Source organism: Stegostoma tigrinum, chromosome 12, assembly GCF_030684315.1.
Source record: "Stegostoma tigrinum isolate sSteTig4 chromosome 12, sSteTig4.hap1, whole genome shotgun sequence".
NCBI classification, from domain to species: domain Eukaryota; kingdom Metazoa; phylum Chordata; class Chondrichthyes; order Orectolobiformes; family Stegostomatidae; genus Stegostoma; species Stegostoma tigrinum.
Genome location: NC_081365.1, coordinates 8,046,278 through 8,063,642, shown reverse-complemented (window position 1 = coordinate 8,063,642; position 17,365 = coordinate 8,046,278). Strand labels below are relative to the sequence as shown.

General features: G+C 44.4%; 1 protein-coding gene across 8 annotated transcripts in view; it reads left to right on the top strand.

Moving 5' to 3' along the window:
• Nucleotides 1–5,269: 5,269 nt before the first annotated feature.
• LOC125457153 (nuclear receptor-interacting protein 1-like) overlaps nt 5,270–17,365 on the top strand; it is a 117,477-nt gene continuing 105,381 nt past the window's right edge. The window contains exons 1-2 of one of the 8 annotated variants that reach the window (XM_059650130.1): nt 5,270–5,306; nt 5,984–6,061. The gene's annotated coding sequence lies outside the window, so the exon portion shown is untranslated. The other 7 variants (XM_048540980.2, XM_048540981.2, XR_009446534.1 and 4 more) reach the window with 7 other exon arrangements.

Here is a 17,365-nt window from a genome sequence, read left to right as displayed (position 1 = left end):
TGACTTGGATGAGGAAAATAAACATACTGTAGCCGAGCGTGCAGATGAGAAGAATAGGTAGGAAGGCAAGTGGTGAGGGTGATATAAAGCGTCTGCAGAGGGATAGAAACAGGCAAAGAGAAAATGCAAAAATTTGGCAGATGGAATATCCAGAATGCCCTCATCCGTGTTGGTTATCACATCCCCCAATACCCCTAGCTACTGCATTGCATGGGTACGCCCTGCACAGCCAACACAATTTCATCTATTCACCATACCTAATATTTGTTGCTCTCTTACTTATTATCAGTTATATCATTGTTTGCCAATCTCTTTTTACTTTCTCTGCATTTCTCTGAGCTCTGCTTTCATGTACTCTACTCAACACCCACACCCCACCCTGTCATTAGCATAAATACCCTCTTTCCCAGCTGTATTCAGTTATGATGAAGGGTCACTGGACTTGAAATATTAACTCTGTGTTCTCTCCACAGTTGCTGCCAGAATTACTGTGTTACGGCTGCAGTCACTGTTTTTGTATGAGGTTATGACTCTACCACTCCAAGACCATAAGATGTAAGAGCAGAAGTAGGCCATTCAACTCAACGATAAGAGATAATGGGAACTGCAGATGCTGGAGAATCTGGAAGCTGGATGAACACAGCAGGCCCAACAGCATCTCAGGAGCACAAAAGCTGATAATTCAGGCCTAGTCCCCTCATCAGAGAAGGAGGAGGGGGAGAGAGTTCTGAAATAAATAGGGAGAGAGGAGGAGGCAAATTGCGGATGGATAGAGGAGAAGATAGTTGGAGAGGAGACAGACAAGTTAAAGGGGCGGGGATGGAGCCAGTAAAGGTGAGTGTAGGTGGGGAGGTAGGGAGGGGATAGGTCAGTCCAGGGAGAAGGGATAGGTCAAGGGGGCGGGATGAGGTTCGTAGTGAGGAGATGGGGGTGCGGCTTGAGGTGGGAGGAGGGGATAGGTGAGAGGAAGAACAGGTTAGGGAGGCGGGGATGAGCTGGGCTGGTTTTATCAATGTGGATTTCACAAGCTTCAAAATGGGCCTCCCCCCACTGCATCCCAAAATACAATAATATACAATAAATGATATACAATAACCCAGCCTCAATAGAAAATTCCACAGATTCAAAACCCCTGAGAGATGGACAGAATTTTAATCAATAAGGGAAAGAAAAGTTATGGAGAAAAGGCAGGAAAATTGAATTGTGGATTAATCGACCAGCCATGAGCTTATTGGATGACAGAATAGGCTTATTGGGCTGAATGGCCTCCTTCTGCTCTTGCATCTTATGTTCTAAACTTTCCTTTACAGATAACAGTCTAAGTACCTCTTGAAAAGCTTGATTGAACCTGCCTCCACCACACTTTCATTACCAGTGCATTCCAGACCCTAATTACTTGTTAAGTGAAACTCTTTTAGTCTCAGTTCACTTTTACTTCTTTTGCCAAATGCCTTAAGTCTGTGGCCTCTCGATCTTTTCATGAGTGGGAATAGTGTGTCATTATCTGCAGGGAGAGGAAACAACAGCTTTCCAGATCCAGGTCACATTTTGGATTTTTATATATTCATTCTTGGATGCGGATGTTATTGGCGGGGCCAACATTTATCTCCTTCCAAAGGGTCACTAATATTTACAATTCTCCTTCCAGGAGGCTGAGTCATTGAATACATTCAAGACAGAGATTAGATCAACAAAAGAGTCAACACATATGAGCAGCAGGCAAGAAAGGAGTGTTGAGACCAATCAGGTTAGCAATGATGCAATTGAATAGTACAGGAGGCTTGACGGGCTGAATGGCCTCCTCCTGGCCTTATTTTTGATGCTCACATGCCCTTGATCTGAGTGCCTTGCTCAGTCTGTACCAAGGTCAGTTGCAAGTCAGCTACATTGCTGTGGGTCTGGAGTCACAAGTAGCCTAGACCAGGTAAGGATGGCAGATTTCCTTCTCTAAAGGACATTAGTGAACCAGATGGAGTTTTTGAAACAATAATTTGGCAGATTCATGATCAGTCGAAATCACCTTAGAATTTTATTGATGATGAATTTATGAATTCCATTGAAATGCCTCCAGCTGCCAGGTGGCATTTGAATGCTTGTCTCCTGGGTATTAGTGCAGGTGCCTGGATTCTGAAGCAGATTCAGGTCTGCCAGTTCTGAAGGGTCACAGGACCTGAAACGTTAACTCTGCTTTCTGTCTCCATTGATGCTGCCAGACTGGCTGAGTTTCTCCAGCAATTTCTGGTTTTGTCGCAGACTTCCACTGTTCACAGTTCATTATTTGACAATAAATCTGGGTTATTGGTGTTAGCTCACACCACCACCAGCCACTCTCCCTCCCAAGTGCCTCACACCACCTCTTCTTTTGCTCAACGTTGAGTTAACTGTGGTGTTTGATTGAAGGAAAGTGTGATAGCAACATCTGACAGAAAATGTTATATTTTTGATGGGCAACCATTGTTGAAATGGTCAAAACATGGCGCGACTTTGCATGAAGCAAGGTCTCACAAGCAATAAGGTGGGAAAGGCCCAATTTTCTGGCTGGAACGATATGATTTGAGGATAAATGCCAGGCCACCTAGGGGCTTCTCCTTTGACGAAGTGGCCTATGAAAGTTTTTAGAATCCACCTAAGGAATCAATCAGGTCCTCAATTTAAATGTTTACCCGAATGCAGGCACTTCCAACATTGCAGGATGGCCCTTAGGCTGCAGCCCATGTCTTAGGAGTGGGTCTCAAACCTATAACCATCTAGCACAGAGCTGAGCGTGTCACAAAAGGCCACTGCAAATTTTTGTAGACGTTGGATGGCACAGTGGCTGAGGTTAGCAGTGCTGCCTTACAGTGCTAGAGGCCTGGGTTCAATCCTAGCCTCAGGCAACTATCTGTATGGAGCCCAAGCTTGTGCAGTTTAGGTGGATTGGCTTTGCCATAGTGCCCAGGAATGAGTGAGTTAAGTAGATTAGCCAAGGGCAATAGGGTAGGGGGTGTGCGTCTGGGTGGGATGCTCTTTGGAGAGTCAGTGTGGACTTGTTTGGCCAAATGGCCTATCCCACACTGTAGGGGCTAAACTAAATACAAAATGCTGGAGAGTTTAAACATGAACTGTTAAGCGCAAGTGAAACTTGGCAGGTCTGGCAATGTCTGTGGAGAGAGAAACAAAGTTCGCATTTTGCCTCTAGCGTAACTTCTTCCGAGGAGAGGGATTTTGAAACATTAACTATGTCTCTCTCATCAAACGTGCTGTCAGCCTTTTAATGGAGTAGATGTGGTAATGTCACTGGGCTAGTGATCTCAGCACCTACATATTGGTTCAAATTCCAGATAGTGGAATTGAAATTTAGTCGGAATCTGCAATATCAGAAGCTCGTCTAATTATGACCATGTAACTTCTGTTGAATTGTTGATTTAAAACAAATCTGATCCACCAATACCCTTTAGAAAAGGAAATCTGTTATTCTAATCTGGTCTGACCTGCTTGTGATTCCGTGGGGTTGATTCTTCACTGCACTTAGGATAATAAATACTGGCCTAATCAATAACTCCCATGAATGAAAGTAAAAGCACATTAACTGTGAAAACAACACACAATTTATAAAACATGCAGTTTCAGGCAATTTTCTCCAAGTCATAACAGCAGAAACAAAATTCTACCAATTTTCAGAACTAAAGTACCGCAGCTGTTGAAAACCTGAAATGTAAACAGCAAGTACTGGAGAAACTCAGCATGTCTGGCAACATCAGTGGAGAGAAAAACAGAGTTTAAGTTTTGTAATGTAACCCCTTTTCCCTTTGTAAATTAAGTTTTATCACTGTTAATTACTGGACCTGAAACACTAACTCTGCGTTCTCTCCACAGATGCTGCCAGGCCAACTGCATTTCTCCAGCAGTTCCTGTCTTTGTTTTTTATTCCCAGCACCTGCATTGGATTTTTCAGCGGGTTTATTTTAACAATTGACAATAGTTACATCGTCTCTCCTAGACTAGTTTCTCTTTGTCCCAGACCTATCAGTAAAACTGCAAGATTACGAACTGGGGTTGTAGCCTTGGAGATGCTGCCTGATCCATTGTGTTTCCAGAAGGTTCTGTTGGTACTTCTCCTTATTTGCCCTGTTTAATGTTGTTTTGCACAGTTTCACTTGCACAGACCGTAATCTTATTGCTGTTGGAAAAGCTCAGCAGGTCTGGCAGCATCTGTGAAGGAGAAAACAGAGTTGACGTTTCCGGTCTGGTGACCCTTCCTCATAACCCTTCCTCAGGTGACTGGACCCCGAAACGTTAACTCTGTTTTCACCTCCACAGATGCTGCCAGACCTGCTGAGCTTTTCCAGCAACTTTGTTTTTGTTCCTGATTTACAGCATCCACAGTTGTTTTGGTTTTTATCTTATTGCTGTTTGTGGGAGCTTGCTGTGCGTCTAAATGGTTCCCTATGTGACAAACAGGGTAACACAAAAGCAACATACCCGCATCTTGCCATGAAGAGGCTTTTGAAAGTCCTGAGGTCATAGAATTTTACAGTACACAAAGAGGCCATTCAACCCATTGAGTGAGTACAGGCTCCCAAAAGATCTACCCAGCTAATCCCATTCTCCAGCTTTGTTGCTGTAGCCCTCTAAATTCGTCACTTTCAGATATATATCCAGCTCCTTTTTGAAACCTCCCATGGAATCGACCTCCACCACTCTCCCGGTTAGCACATTCCAAATCCCAACAACTCTCTGAGTAAAGAAGTTTCTCCTCATCTCTCTCCTAGCTGTCTTGCTGACAATCTTGAAATTGTGACCCCTAGTTACTGATCTACCAACTAGTGAAAACAGGTTATCCCCCTTTACCCTGTCAAAATTGTTCATAATTTTGAAAACCTCAATAAGGTCACCTCTCTGCACCAAGGAGGATAAGCTCAATCTCTCTACTCTTTATGAAAACAAGAATTGGAGTGGGTTAGGCAGTATCCGTGGAAAGAAAACAAGCTCCTTTGTTATTGGCTTTCAGCTCAGCACTCAGCATCTGCAATAATTTGCTCCTTCTCTAATCTTCCCTTTGATTCCAAAATTACTCATTCCAGTAAGTCTCCATTCCACTCTCTCCGGGGCTTCAACATCCTTCCTTCAGTAAAACGCCGGGAATTAAACACTCCGGCGTGTGGCCGCGACAGGCGCTATGCAAACGCAAATGCTTCCTGGCGCTGGAAACTGGAGAGGGCGAAGGGAGAAACACAAAGGGTCGTAAGAAAGACGAATTAAGGGGGTGGGGGGAGAAGTCAGAGAGAAGGGACCGGGGTGGTGTGTGAGCAGGACGAAAAATGTTGGTGAGAGAATATGCTGGCGAGGGTTTGCAATGTCAGCGGAGCTATGAGGTTGAGTAAATACTGTAAGCTCTACGCTCTGTGGGGCAGTCTGAATCCCAGAGTTTGCTCGTGTTGAGTGGTGGAGCTTTTAGCCTGTACTGTGTCGTGTGTGTGTGTGTGTGTGTTTTTCTAGATGTCTTCAATTGGGAGGTGCCGAGGCATTAGGTCGGCCTGGACTGCCTCATTCTCTGTTATAGCTTGACCGGAGAAGGTTTGTGTTTTGTGGGTGAGAGACAGAACCTCTTCAGAATTATTATTTGCCCCAATCTTCCAGCATTAATTTCACTCTTGATCATCATTAAGCCTTTGCTTTGATCTGTCCCCCTGCGTTTTTTTTCTTTCATTTTTAACACAAAATGTTGGATCGCGGGGCGCTCCAGGAGATACATTTTGCAACCCACGTTACTTTGTATTCCTGAAGCCGGCCTTTGAATCCAGTGTCTGTCGGTGGTGAGGTGCGGAGTGGGGAGGGGGGGGGGGGGGGTGTTAGTGGGAAGGGTTGTTTGTGAGGGTGTGGGGAGGGGGTCTTGGGACGGCGGGCGGTGGAGGGGAAGGATTGGTCGCTGATCCTGAATTAAACAAGGCAACAGCAACAACAAGCTGAGACATTTCCTTTGTAACCATTTGCAAAAAAAAAGAAAACTGCAGCGTTTCCTGATTTCTGGCTGGGATTCCCGGAGGTGCTGTGTAACCAAATAAAAAAAGGGGGAGATCAGGTAAGAGGACCAATCATTTATTTAAAACGTATTCTGGATCTGTTTGTATGTCATTTATTTTTTGAGGAAAAAAAAGACGCAGAGGATGGGTTGGATCGCGGGCCAAGTTAATTTCCGACTGGTGAAATTGACTTGGACTGCTGTTCTCACTTTCCCCAATCCCAGGGTATTTCTGTTTGGCGATCTCCAGTGCTGTCTGTACATTTCCGCCTCCTTCTTCATGCAAACCCTCCATCCGCAGAGAGGCCGTCAATACAAAGCATCTACCTTCATCACAATTAACCCACTGACATTTGGAGGGGAAATCAGTGAGCCTTTGTTGATTTGGAACCACTTATCATGCGCTTGTTTTTTTTTAAAAAAGCATTGTGTTGTTCAAGAATTAATATCGCTATTCTTTAGCCGGTTTGTGTTGTGTATGTGTGTGTCTCTGTGTATTTATATACCACATTTTGATATTTGGGCCTCTCAGCATTGTTTTTTCCAGCCTTTGACTTGTACTGACTGGGAGTTGCTAGCGTTTCGGTTATATCTTTTTTTTTAAACAATAAAGAATTTATTAATGCCCATTTTGAAAGAGCTGGTGTTAGCAATTTGTAAACTGGACTGTTTCGAACCGACTGCTCTGAAGTTGTTTCAATGTGGTCAGTGGTCAATGCACAGAGTCTACAGGGCGAATCATTTGAATTATATTAGCCACAAGCTATTGATTCAGTGTGTGGTTAATTTAATGTTTATATATCTATATAAAATCTGTATTTAATGGCCTTCAGTTGCTGAGATTTTGGTTTCTGTATATTCTCCTCTGACCCCCACTCACTTTCTATTCTGTTTTATCCCATTCCCAGTAACACTGAACCCTCTCCCTCCAGCCCCCTGTCCTTGAAAGGATTCTCTTCCACCCAATTCTGAGAGGTACCTATTGTGATTCCTGACCATTGTCAGCCTGTGGTTCAGTGCACTGTGGATGGCACCATTACGTCCTCATGTCCTCAGTGGAAGAGCTCCCCCCCCTCCCCGGACACCTTTCTTTTCCTTCTTGACTGTTCAAAGGCTTTCTCAAGTCAACATCCACTTGCATTCGTATGGTGCCTTAAGCCTCGTAAAATGCTGCAAGGCATTTCGAAGGAGACTGTCGAGGCAGGCACGTGCTTGGACACTGAAGCGATGGCACATCGCAGGATGCCAGGGGTGAGGACCGAAAGCTCGGTCAAGGATATAGATGTGTTGAACAAGGACGGGGAGAAACGTGGTGAGGCTCAGGAGGCAATTTCCACAGCTTGTGCACCATACCACCAAAAACACAGCCACCAAGCAAGTGTGAGGTGCCCAAGAGGCCAGAATAGCAAGTAGGCAGATTTCCCGAAGAATCACAGAAGTAGGAGAAGAGCAAGGCCAGGGAGGATTTGAAGATGAGGATGAGAACATTCAGATTAAGGTGTTGCTGAGAAGTGTTTTCTTATTAACTTTGGATGTAACTGTGGATTAGTCTTCTCATTTGTTTTGGCTGTGCGTGGTGTCTTTAAGGTTGACTTCGTGCCTCTGTAATCAATTGGGTCGCTGTAAACTTGACCATGTGTGTATGTGTGCACGTGCACATGCATACACACACACACACACACACACACACACACACACACAGAGTGTTACTGGAGTATGATCAAGAACAGGAAACTCCGCCAACTCTGAATCTGACTATAGTCCCAGTTAAGGTGAGCTAGTATGCTAAATACATAGAACTTAATTTTAAATTTTGAATTTCCCTGCTGTATATGGGTCCTTTAGTCTTCTGAAATATTGGAGTAATGTTTATTATCCCTACAGTATTTGCACTGCACAAAGTATTGTCACGATGAAACAGAAAGGATCCTTTTTATTTCATCACGCATGTTGCTGACAGGACAGGTATTTGTTACCCATCCCGAGGTTCCAAGGGAATGTGTTGTTAAGTTGACCTCATGAAGATTTAATGACACCAAGTATCTTGTCAGAAAACAAGACGGAGCTGTAGAGAATTATCAGGTGTGTCCAGAGCCACATTTAGGCCTGGCCCTTGTGAGATTGACCGTGTAAGTGAACATGAATATGGTCTTAATACAAACTTGACAGCTCCATGGTTGTTTTACTAGTGCTAGTTTGTTATTTTCAGATTTCTTTTAAAAAGAAGTCAATTTAGTTACAATGATGAGAGTGAGTTTGCTATCTCTGGGTGAAATTTAATTTTGTTCTCTCTGGACTATTAGTCTGACAACAAAACTATTGTACTGTGTGTATGTTAAGCTGTGTATTGTGCTCAGTATCTTTGTGGTGAGTGATTTATTTTGCACAGTAACTGAAGTTCCTTTACTCATTCCCAAAATAAGAGCATCGCTGAATAGGCAGCATTTATTGCCCATCCCTAATTGCCCAGAGGGCAGTTAAGAGCCACCCACATTGCTGTGGGTCTGGAGTCACATGTAGGCTAGACCAGGTAAGGATGGCAGTCTCAGGATTAATAGGCCATCAATAATACCAGTTAGTCATTGCCTTCCCCCATGTTTAATGTAGCTGTGGTGGCCCTATATGGCTGTCTGTCGAGAATGTTCTGGAACTGGTCTTGCTGCCCCTGGACTAGAAAAGGGGGAAAACTCCATCAGGTTTCCTGCTACCTAGCGCTGCATGCTAGGAAGTTGACCAGAGATGGGGTTGGTTGCTGTAATTATGCTTCCCAGTTCATTGCCTCCCTGCAGTCTGTGACCACTGGGGGCAAGTATCTACAGGGCATCATTAGACCATGGGTCCTGTCCCTACCTCTTGGCCAGAAGCTTTGGGTTTTCTCCCTTTGAGGAATAAGGAAGATGCACTCATAACACTGCCCAATCGGTTGAGCGGCATCCTGCGAATCCCCCCGGCATATACCAATGGCAGGCTGCCTTCGAGTCCTATAGTACAGAAACAGATCCTTCGGTCCAACTAGTCCATACCGCCCTTAATCCCAAACTAAACTAGTCCCACCTGCCTGCGCTTGGCCCATATCCCCCCAAACCTTGCCTCAGGATGGGATACATTGCTGGATAGCCATGTGATGGAGTCAAAAAAAATGATGGAGACTCTGTCATCAGTGTCCATAGCTCCAGCCCACATCATTTATGTACAAGTGTCGTAGCAACTGTAAATCTTTAGGGGTGGGAGGAAGTGACGGTGCAGTTATAACACAGTGTGGAGCTGGGGGAGCACAGCAGGTCAGACAGCATCAGAAGAACAGGAAAGTTGATGTTTTCGGTTGGGACACCACCTCTGAGTTAGTTATAACCCGACTGCGATGCCTAACTTTCCTGCTCCTCAGATGCTGCCTGGCCTGCTGTGTTCCTCCAGCTCCACACTGTGTTAGCTCTGACTCCAGCATCTGCAGTTCTTACTGTGTCTAATGGTGCAGTTAGCTGGCTGGCTGCTATGGATCTGATTGATGCCAACCCAATTGGATTCACTCCCTATCCTGGGTTTGGGAATTTTGAAACTGACTCTCTTGGAATGAAGGGAACAATAAGGGAGGTATTTAAGCAGAATTTCAGGATTTCTGGAAACACTTCAGAGCATGTGTTTGAAGTGCAGAGACTGTGCTGCAGTGTAGGAAATATGGCTGTGTGCACAGCAGGCTCCCACGAACAGCAATGATGAGATTATCTTATTTCAGTGTAGATTGATGTATAAGTGATGACTTACCCCAGCTCCTCTTTAAGATTTTGCCAGAGGACCATCTAACCCCTAGTCATGGGCCAGATAAGGTTTAAAATCAACACAGCACACAGCATCTCTGGCAGAACAGCGCTCTGTCTGGGCTGCAAGGCAGAGTCAGGTCTTCCTGTGGGACTCAAAGCCACAACCCCGTGTGAGTCCAAGTTGGAAAATGTCCTCGAAATAAAACCCGAATAAACTGCTGATGCTGTAAATAAGAAACAAAAACAGAAACTACTAGAAAAGCTCGACCTGTCGAGCAGAACTGAGGAAGGGTCAGTCGACCCGAAAAGTCAGCTCTGATTTCTCTCTTTCGATGCCGTCAGACCTGATGAGCTTTCATAGCAATTTTGGTTTTTGTTATAGGAAGTGCCCTGGCCCTTGAGCCATTGCTGAAATCACGAAGAATGGACCGGAGTCCACAGGATTGATCACGATTTGGGTGTTACAAGTGAAATGAAAGGAGTTACGACACTTGCAAAACAAAGTGTTTGGCAAGTGTATTTACTTTCTTTCCCTGTTATATTGATATTAGCATGGACTCTGCTCCTCTGCACTTTCCTCTTGTATGCTTTCTGAGCTTTTGTGTACAGCATCCCTCTTGATCCCTGCCTGGACCAGCACCAGTCACACCATCAACTCCTCTGTCTCGGTCTATCCTTGCCCTTTAGATCTTTGGGACTCCTCATCTTCCCTCTTACTTACAATCCAAGGATCACATAACGTGTTGTTGAGATGTCTGGAATGACTGTGTCATCTGTTGAGGATAAGTTAGACACCCTGGTCTTGTTTCCATGGGGGTTTAGAAATGAGAGAGGTGATTTGATTGAAGTGGACAAAATTCTGAGCAGTCTTGACAAAGTAGACAAGGTGAAAGGTATGTTTTCTTTTGTGGGTCACTCCAGAACTAAGGGGACAGCCTTTGAGAAGAGAGATGAAAAGAAAGGACTGTAAGAAAATGGGTAATCTGCCATGGGTGTCTAAGGAAATAAGGGAGTCTATCAAATTGAAGGAGAAGACATACACAGTGGCCAAAAACAGCATGAAACCAGAAGATTGGGAAAACTTTAAAGGTCAACAGAAAGCCACAAAAGGAGCTATAAAAAAAAGCGAGATGGAACATGAGAAAAAACTAGCACAGAATATGAAGACAGATAGCAAAAGTTTCTATAAATATATAAAATGAAAAAGAGTGGCCAAAGTAAACGTTGGCTCTTTAGAGGATGAGAAGGGGAATTTAGTTGTGGGATATGATGAAATGGCCGAGGTATTTTGTATCGGTCTTCACAGTGGAGGACACTAATGACATGCCAGTAATTGACAAAGAAACAAAGGTAGGTCAGGACCCAGAAACAATCATTATTACGGAAGAGGTAGTGTTGGGCAAGCTAATGGAGCTAAGGGTTGATAAGTCTCCTGGCCCTGATGGAATGCATCCCAGGGTAATAAAAGAGATGGCGGGAGAAATAGGTGCACTGGCGGTAATTTTCCAAAATTCGCCAGTGCGCCTGCTGCAGTCCCAGCAGATTGGAAAACAGCAAATGTGCCGCCACTGTTTATAAAGGGAGGTAGACAAAAGATAGGGAACTATAGACCGGTTAGCTTAACCTGTGCAGTGGGAAGGATGCTTGAATCTATTATCAAGGAAGAAATAGCAAGGCATCTAGATAGAAATTGTCCCATTGGGCAGACACAGCATGGGCTCATGAAGGGCAGATCATGCTTGACAAATCCTTTGAAATTCTATGCAGACATTACGAGCAACGTGGACAATGGGGACCCAGTGGATGCGGTGTACCTAGATTTCCAAAAGGCCTTCGACAAGGAGCCACACAAGAGGCTGCTGCATAAGATAAGGATGCATGGTGTTAGAGGTAAAGTATTAGCATGGATAGAGGATTGGTTGACTAACAGGAAGCAAAGAGTGGGCATAAATGAGGGCTATTCTGGCTGGCAATCAGTGACTAGTGGTGTGCCTCAGGGATCTGTGTTGGGACCACAGTTATTCACAATTTATGCAGATGATTTGGAGTTGGCGACCACGTGTAAGGTGTCAAAGTTTGCAGATGACACTAAGATGAGTGGCAGAGCAATGTGTGCAGAGGACTGTGAAACTTTGCAGAGGAACATAGATACATTGAATGAGTAGGCAAAGGTCTGGTAGATGGAATACAGTGTAAATAAATGTGAAGTCCTACATTTTGGGCGGAGTAATAGTAAAAAGGATTATTACTTGAATGGTAAAAAGTTGCAGCATGCTGCTATGCAGAGGGACCTGGGCGTCCTTGTGCATGAATCACAGAGGTTGGTCTGCAGGTACAACAATTAGGAAAGCAAATGGAATTTTATCCTTCAATGCTAAAGGATTGAGTTTAAAAGAGGTTATGTTGCAGCTGTACGAGGTGCTGGTGAGGCCACACCTGGAGTACTGTGTGCAGTTTTGGCCTCCTTACTTGAGGAAGGATGTACTGGCACTGGAGGGGGTGCAGAGGAGGTTCACTAGGTTGATTCCGGAGTTGAGGGCATTTGCTTATGAGGAGAGACTGAGTAGATTGGGATTATATTCATTGGAATTCCGAAGATTGAGAGGGGATCTTAGAGAAACATATAAAATTATGAAGGGAATAGATAAGATAAAAGTAGAGAGGATGTTCCCACTGGCGGGTGAAGCTAGGACAAGAGGGCATAGCCTCAAGATTAGAGGGAGCAGATTTAGGACTGAATTGAGAAGGAACATTTTTACTCAGAGGCTTGTTAATCTGTGGAATTCCTTGCCCAGTGAAGTAGTTGACGCTACATCAGTAAATGTTTTTAAAGCTAAGGTAGATTTTTTTTTGAACAATAAAGGAATTAAGGGATACGGTGAGAACGCGGGAATGTGGATCTGAATCCACAAAAAGATCAGCCATGATCTTATTGAATGGCACAGCAGGCTCGAAGGGCCAAACGGCCGACTCCTGCTCCTAGTTCTTATGTTCTTATGTTCTTATGTTTATTTCTCTGTCAGAGTATTGTGTGACTTTGGAACTCTTTGCTTCCAAAGGCAGTGGAGATGTGATCAGTGAATATCTTCCAGGTGGATTTGGACAGCTTCATGTTAGGCAGGGGAATTTGGGTTTATGGGAGATTGAAACCCAAACACATCATCCATGGCTGAATGATTGAACATGTTCAAGGTGCCAAAAGGCCCATGTGTGCTCCTGTTTTGTACATTCGTATGTCACACAAATTTTATGGGTCTTGATTCGGAGCCCAATCCTGACGGACAGATGAATGCCAAAATCATTTTGATGTCAGGTTGAGAAACATGAGTTTGGATGTAGCGTGGGTCCTGTGGTCTCTTCGGCCTACTCTCCATCCAAGGGTGTTCTTCACAGGAACCACCATTTCTCGCCCATTTGCCACAGAGCCTGCTGCTCCGGTATCTATTCATCTTGGTCTTGAAGATGCTCACCAATAATAATTCATGCTTGAGGATAGAATTCCCAAATTCACAACCCTCTGAAGGAATGAAGTTCTGCCTCATTTCAGTCTTATCATGGGATCATTGCAGGCCTGCTTTGCTCTGCCTAGTGAACTGGGCACTGCTCCTATGGTCATTTGGAGATATTGGCTCCACATGCTGAACCTGTTAGATCGAGAAGGGTCATTTGTCGGACCTGTTTGTTTACCCCATCACTGCCTTCAATCAGATTGTGTCCCTTCAATAACTCAAGTGTGAAGCTCTTAACCTCATTAACCTCTTCCTTGCTCAGTCTCAGTAAGCCTCTGTAGGCCTGAAACCTTCTCTTTTCTCCCCTCCCCTCACCACCAGCTTCTCCATTCTTCTGTGACTTAGTGGGCAGCACTCTGTCTGAGCCAGAAGGTATGGAGTTCTAGTACCCCTGCAGAACCTGGACCCTTGGGCTGAGTCTGTAGGGCAGTGCAGAGGGAACGATCATTGTTAGAGATCCTGCCTGAGATTCTGAACTAACTGTCGAGTTGCATGGGTGAAAGCAACCCCATGGTCATATTTTGAAAAGCAGTTGGGGGGTTCTTTTGCTGGAGAGATTGCTGTGATCAAATTGACTGCTTCATTTAGGTGGCACAGTGATCAGCGCTGCTGCCTCACAGTGACAGGAACTTGGGTTCGATTCCAGCTTTGTGCAGGTGTCTGTGTGGAATTTGTAACTTTCTGTGCAGGTTTCCTCTGGGTGCTCCAGTTCCATCCCACAGTCCAAAGATGTGCAGGCCAGGTGGATTGGCCATACTAGCTTGCCCCATAATGTTCAAGGTTGTGTGCATTAGCCATGGGAAATGCGGGATTATAGGGTGGGGTGGTGGATTGTTCTACGGAAGGTCCATGAAGCCTCGATGGGCGAAGGGCCTGTTTCCACACTGTTCTATGATCTCGTATATTACAACAATGACATTTAAAAGTACTTCAATGGCAGAAGAATGCTTCAGTCTCTTTCAGTCTTTCATGCTCCATTTCTGTCCAGTTGTGTATCTGAGCCCACTTCCTAACAAAGCAGCACCTTATTCTCAAGCAGTAGAAATTGTTTTTCCTTTCTAAGAATTTTGTTTCTGTGTTGTTGATGAAGACTGTCACCAGTCTGTCTTGTTTCATTTCAGCGATATTCAGGGTTGTGTGATTTGGGTATTCTCCATCTCCTTCAGCCCACCGTTTGCTGCATGGCTTCACATGTCTCAGAATGAAGCTCTGTCGCTGCCACCGACCACTCCTGTAGATTTTGGCTTTAGAACTGTCTCCTTTGAAAGCGGGTCTTCCACTATTCTTTAAGGCAGAAACAGATTGTTGATGAGCAAAGGGATGAGGGTTAGTGCAGGCAGATGGAAAAGTAGAGTGTGAGATAACAAGTGCAGAGCTGGATGAACACAGCAGGCCAAGCAGCATCAGAGGGCTGAAGGCTGATGTTTTGGGCCTCGACCCTTCTTCAGAAAATCTGAATTTATTGAATGACAGAGTGTGCTGATATTTCGGCTTGGGTCCCTTCTTCAGAGAGCTTTCTGAAGAAGGGTCCTGACCCAGAATGTCAGCTTTCCTGCTCCTGAGATGCTGCCTGGCCTGCTGTGTTCCTCCAGCTCCATGCTGTGTTATTTCTTGCTCTCCTGATGCTGCCCGGCCTGCCTTGTTCCTCCAGCTCCACACTGTGTTATCTCTGAAGTTCCTGTGTGGTGCTGAGGGAGTGCAGCTTTGTCTGAAGTTCCACATTTTCAAATTGCCGCTCCAAATGAGCCCGCATCTGCACAAACTGATTTATGTAAAAGATCCCATTCACAATATTGGAAGAACAAGGAAATTCTTTCTGGTGTTCTTCCTAATTTACAAATCAACCCAGAACTTTGAAAATGATAACTTAGCCGTCATTATATTGCAGTTTATGAGACCTTACTGGAAAAATTGTTGTCAAGTTTCTTAATTCTGCAATAATGGCAGTACTTTGAAAGAAGATAAGTGGCTTTAAAGTGTTTTGGGAAGTTCTGGGATCACGAAAAGTGTTATAGAAATGTAAAAGTGTCTTTTATTTTTCTCTGGCACTTCCCTGGGTGGGACATTCAGAGATAGCGAGAACTGCAGATGCTACAATTAGAGACAACACAGATGCTGCCTGGCCTGTTGTGTTCCTCCAGCTCCATACTGTGTTGTCCCTGGTTGTGTCATATTGTGTTACTTGCAGGGCATCATGATGGCACACTGGTTACACTGTACCTCATGGTATCAGGGACCTGGGTTCGATTCCACCCTCAGGCGACTGTCTGTGTGGAGTTTGCATGTTCTCCCCGTATCTGCGTGGGTTTCTTCCGGGTGCCCCAGTTTCCTCCCACAGCCCAAAGGTTTGCAGACTCGATGGATTGGCCATGCTAAATTACCCATAGTGCACAGACATATGCAGGTTAGGTGGGTTAGCCATTGGAAATACAGGATTACAGCAGTAGGGTGGGGGGTGAGTCTGGATGGGCTGCTCTTCAGTGGGTCGGTATGGAATTCATGGGCTAAAAGGCCTTTTTCCACAATGTCGGAAATTCTATGATTACACTTTAATCAGCAATGCAAGAGTCCATAATAACTGCACAACTCATTCAGCTTTAGCCCTGGTCTACATGCTGTTCTGCAGAATTTAGTGAAAGTGACAATAAATGTGTTAAACAGGAAAAGTGCAACTGCAAAACAGGCTGGTGATCCAAATTGAGCACTTTCACCAGACACTCGTTCATGCTTCGTTTGAAAAAAAAAGCTGACACAATTTTCATGTAGCTAAGTTATATAACTTTACAGGTAGTGCAGGATGAAATGTGTTTTTGCATTTTTCCTGTTGTTTGGATGCAGATTAACATGGAAATCAAAGAGAATGGCAAGTGGCGGTGGAAAATGGGATTCAGATCAACCATGATTTTGTCAAATGGGCTCGCAGGCTCGCAGGGCTGAATTGCCTAGCCTTTAATCCAGTTTGTATTATCGGAGGTTGGAAGGATGCTGTCAATAAATAAACAAGATCCTCCTCAACCTGAGCATTTTGATCAACTTGATTCAGCGCTCAGTTAACTCAGCTTGCTTGTTTTTAAAATATTTTATCATTGCAGAGAAAGTCTTGCATCATGAGCATCATTTAGTAACAAAGTTTTCTCGTTTGTGTTCCTTGCAACTATTTGCCTGTTGAAAAGCCGAGAGAATCCAATGGTGACATTCCTGTTTTTCCCTCATCCAGCAATTTTTGTGAACATTAAAGTGTAGGAACACCAATGTCCAACTTCCTTTTACAGTCAGTTCTACCATTAAGATCAGTCACCGCAAGGTTAGACAGAATAACACTGGCCCTTTAAATACAGCTGGGATAAAGACCGCATACAGAGCAACATTCCCTCGACCCTTTAAAACTAAACTTTTGATTTAATTTTGTTTATTTATTTATTGTCATGTGTATTTTGTTACCCAATAAGTGAAATGTGTTGCAGAGTGTTGCCACTCTCTGGTGCCATCTTAAAACACAGAAATATAAAACAAAGCATGGAATGTAGAGCCAGAAAAATGAAGAAATAAAGAAAGTGTCAACTTTACAGTTTTTCTTGTTAGGTGCTCCGCTATGGGCCATAACCCTAGTGACCAGGCACAAGTCCCCATTGCCACACTCCTGGAATGCAAATCACCACAAGCTCCCTCTACACTGCCCCCATCAAACACTCCCACAGGGACAGCACAGGGTTAGATACAGAGTAAAGCTCTCTCTACACTGTCGCTATCAAACACTCCTGGGCAGAGACAGCACACGGTTAGGTATGGAGTAAAACCCTCTCTACACTGTTGCCGTCAAACACTCCCAGGACAGGTGCACCACAAGGTTGGACACAGTGTAAAGCTCTTGCTACTCTTTTAAACTGAAAGCAAAGCTACCTTAACTCCGTGCCCATGAAACATTCCAAGGACTTGTACAGCATGGGGTATATACAGAGCAGTGCACTCCCAGCTAAGTCAAAGATGATGAGTTAATGCACTATCCAGGCAGCACAGTGCTATTTGAAGTGTGTTTCAAATGAGGCATTAAACTCAGGAATGGTAGGAACTGTCAGTGCTGGAGAATCTGAGATAAC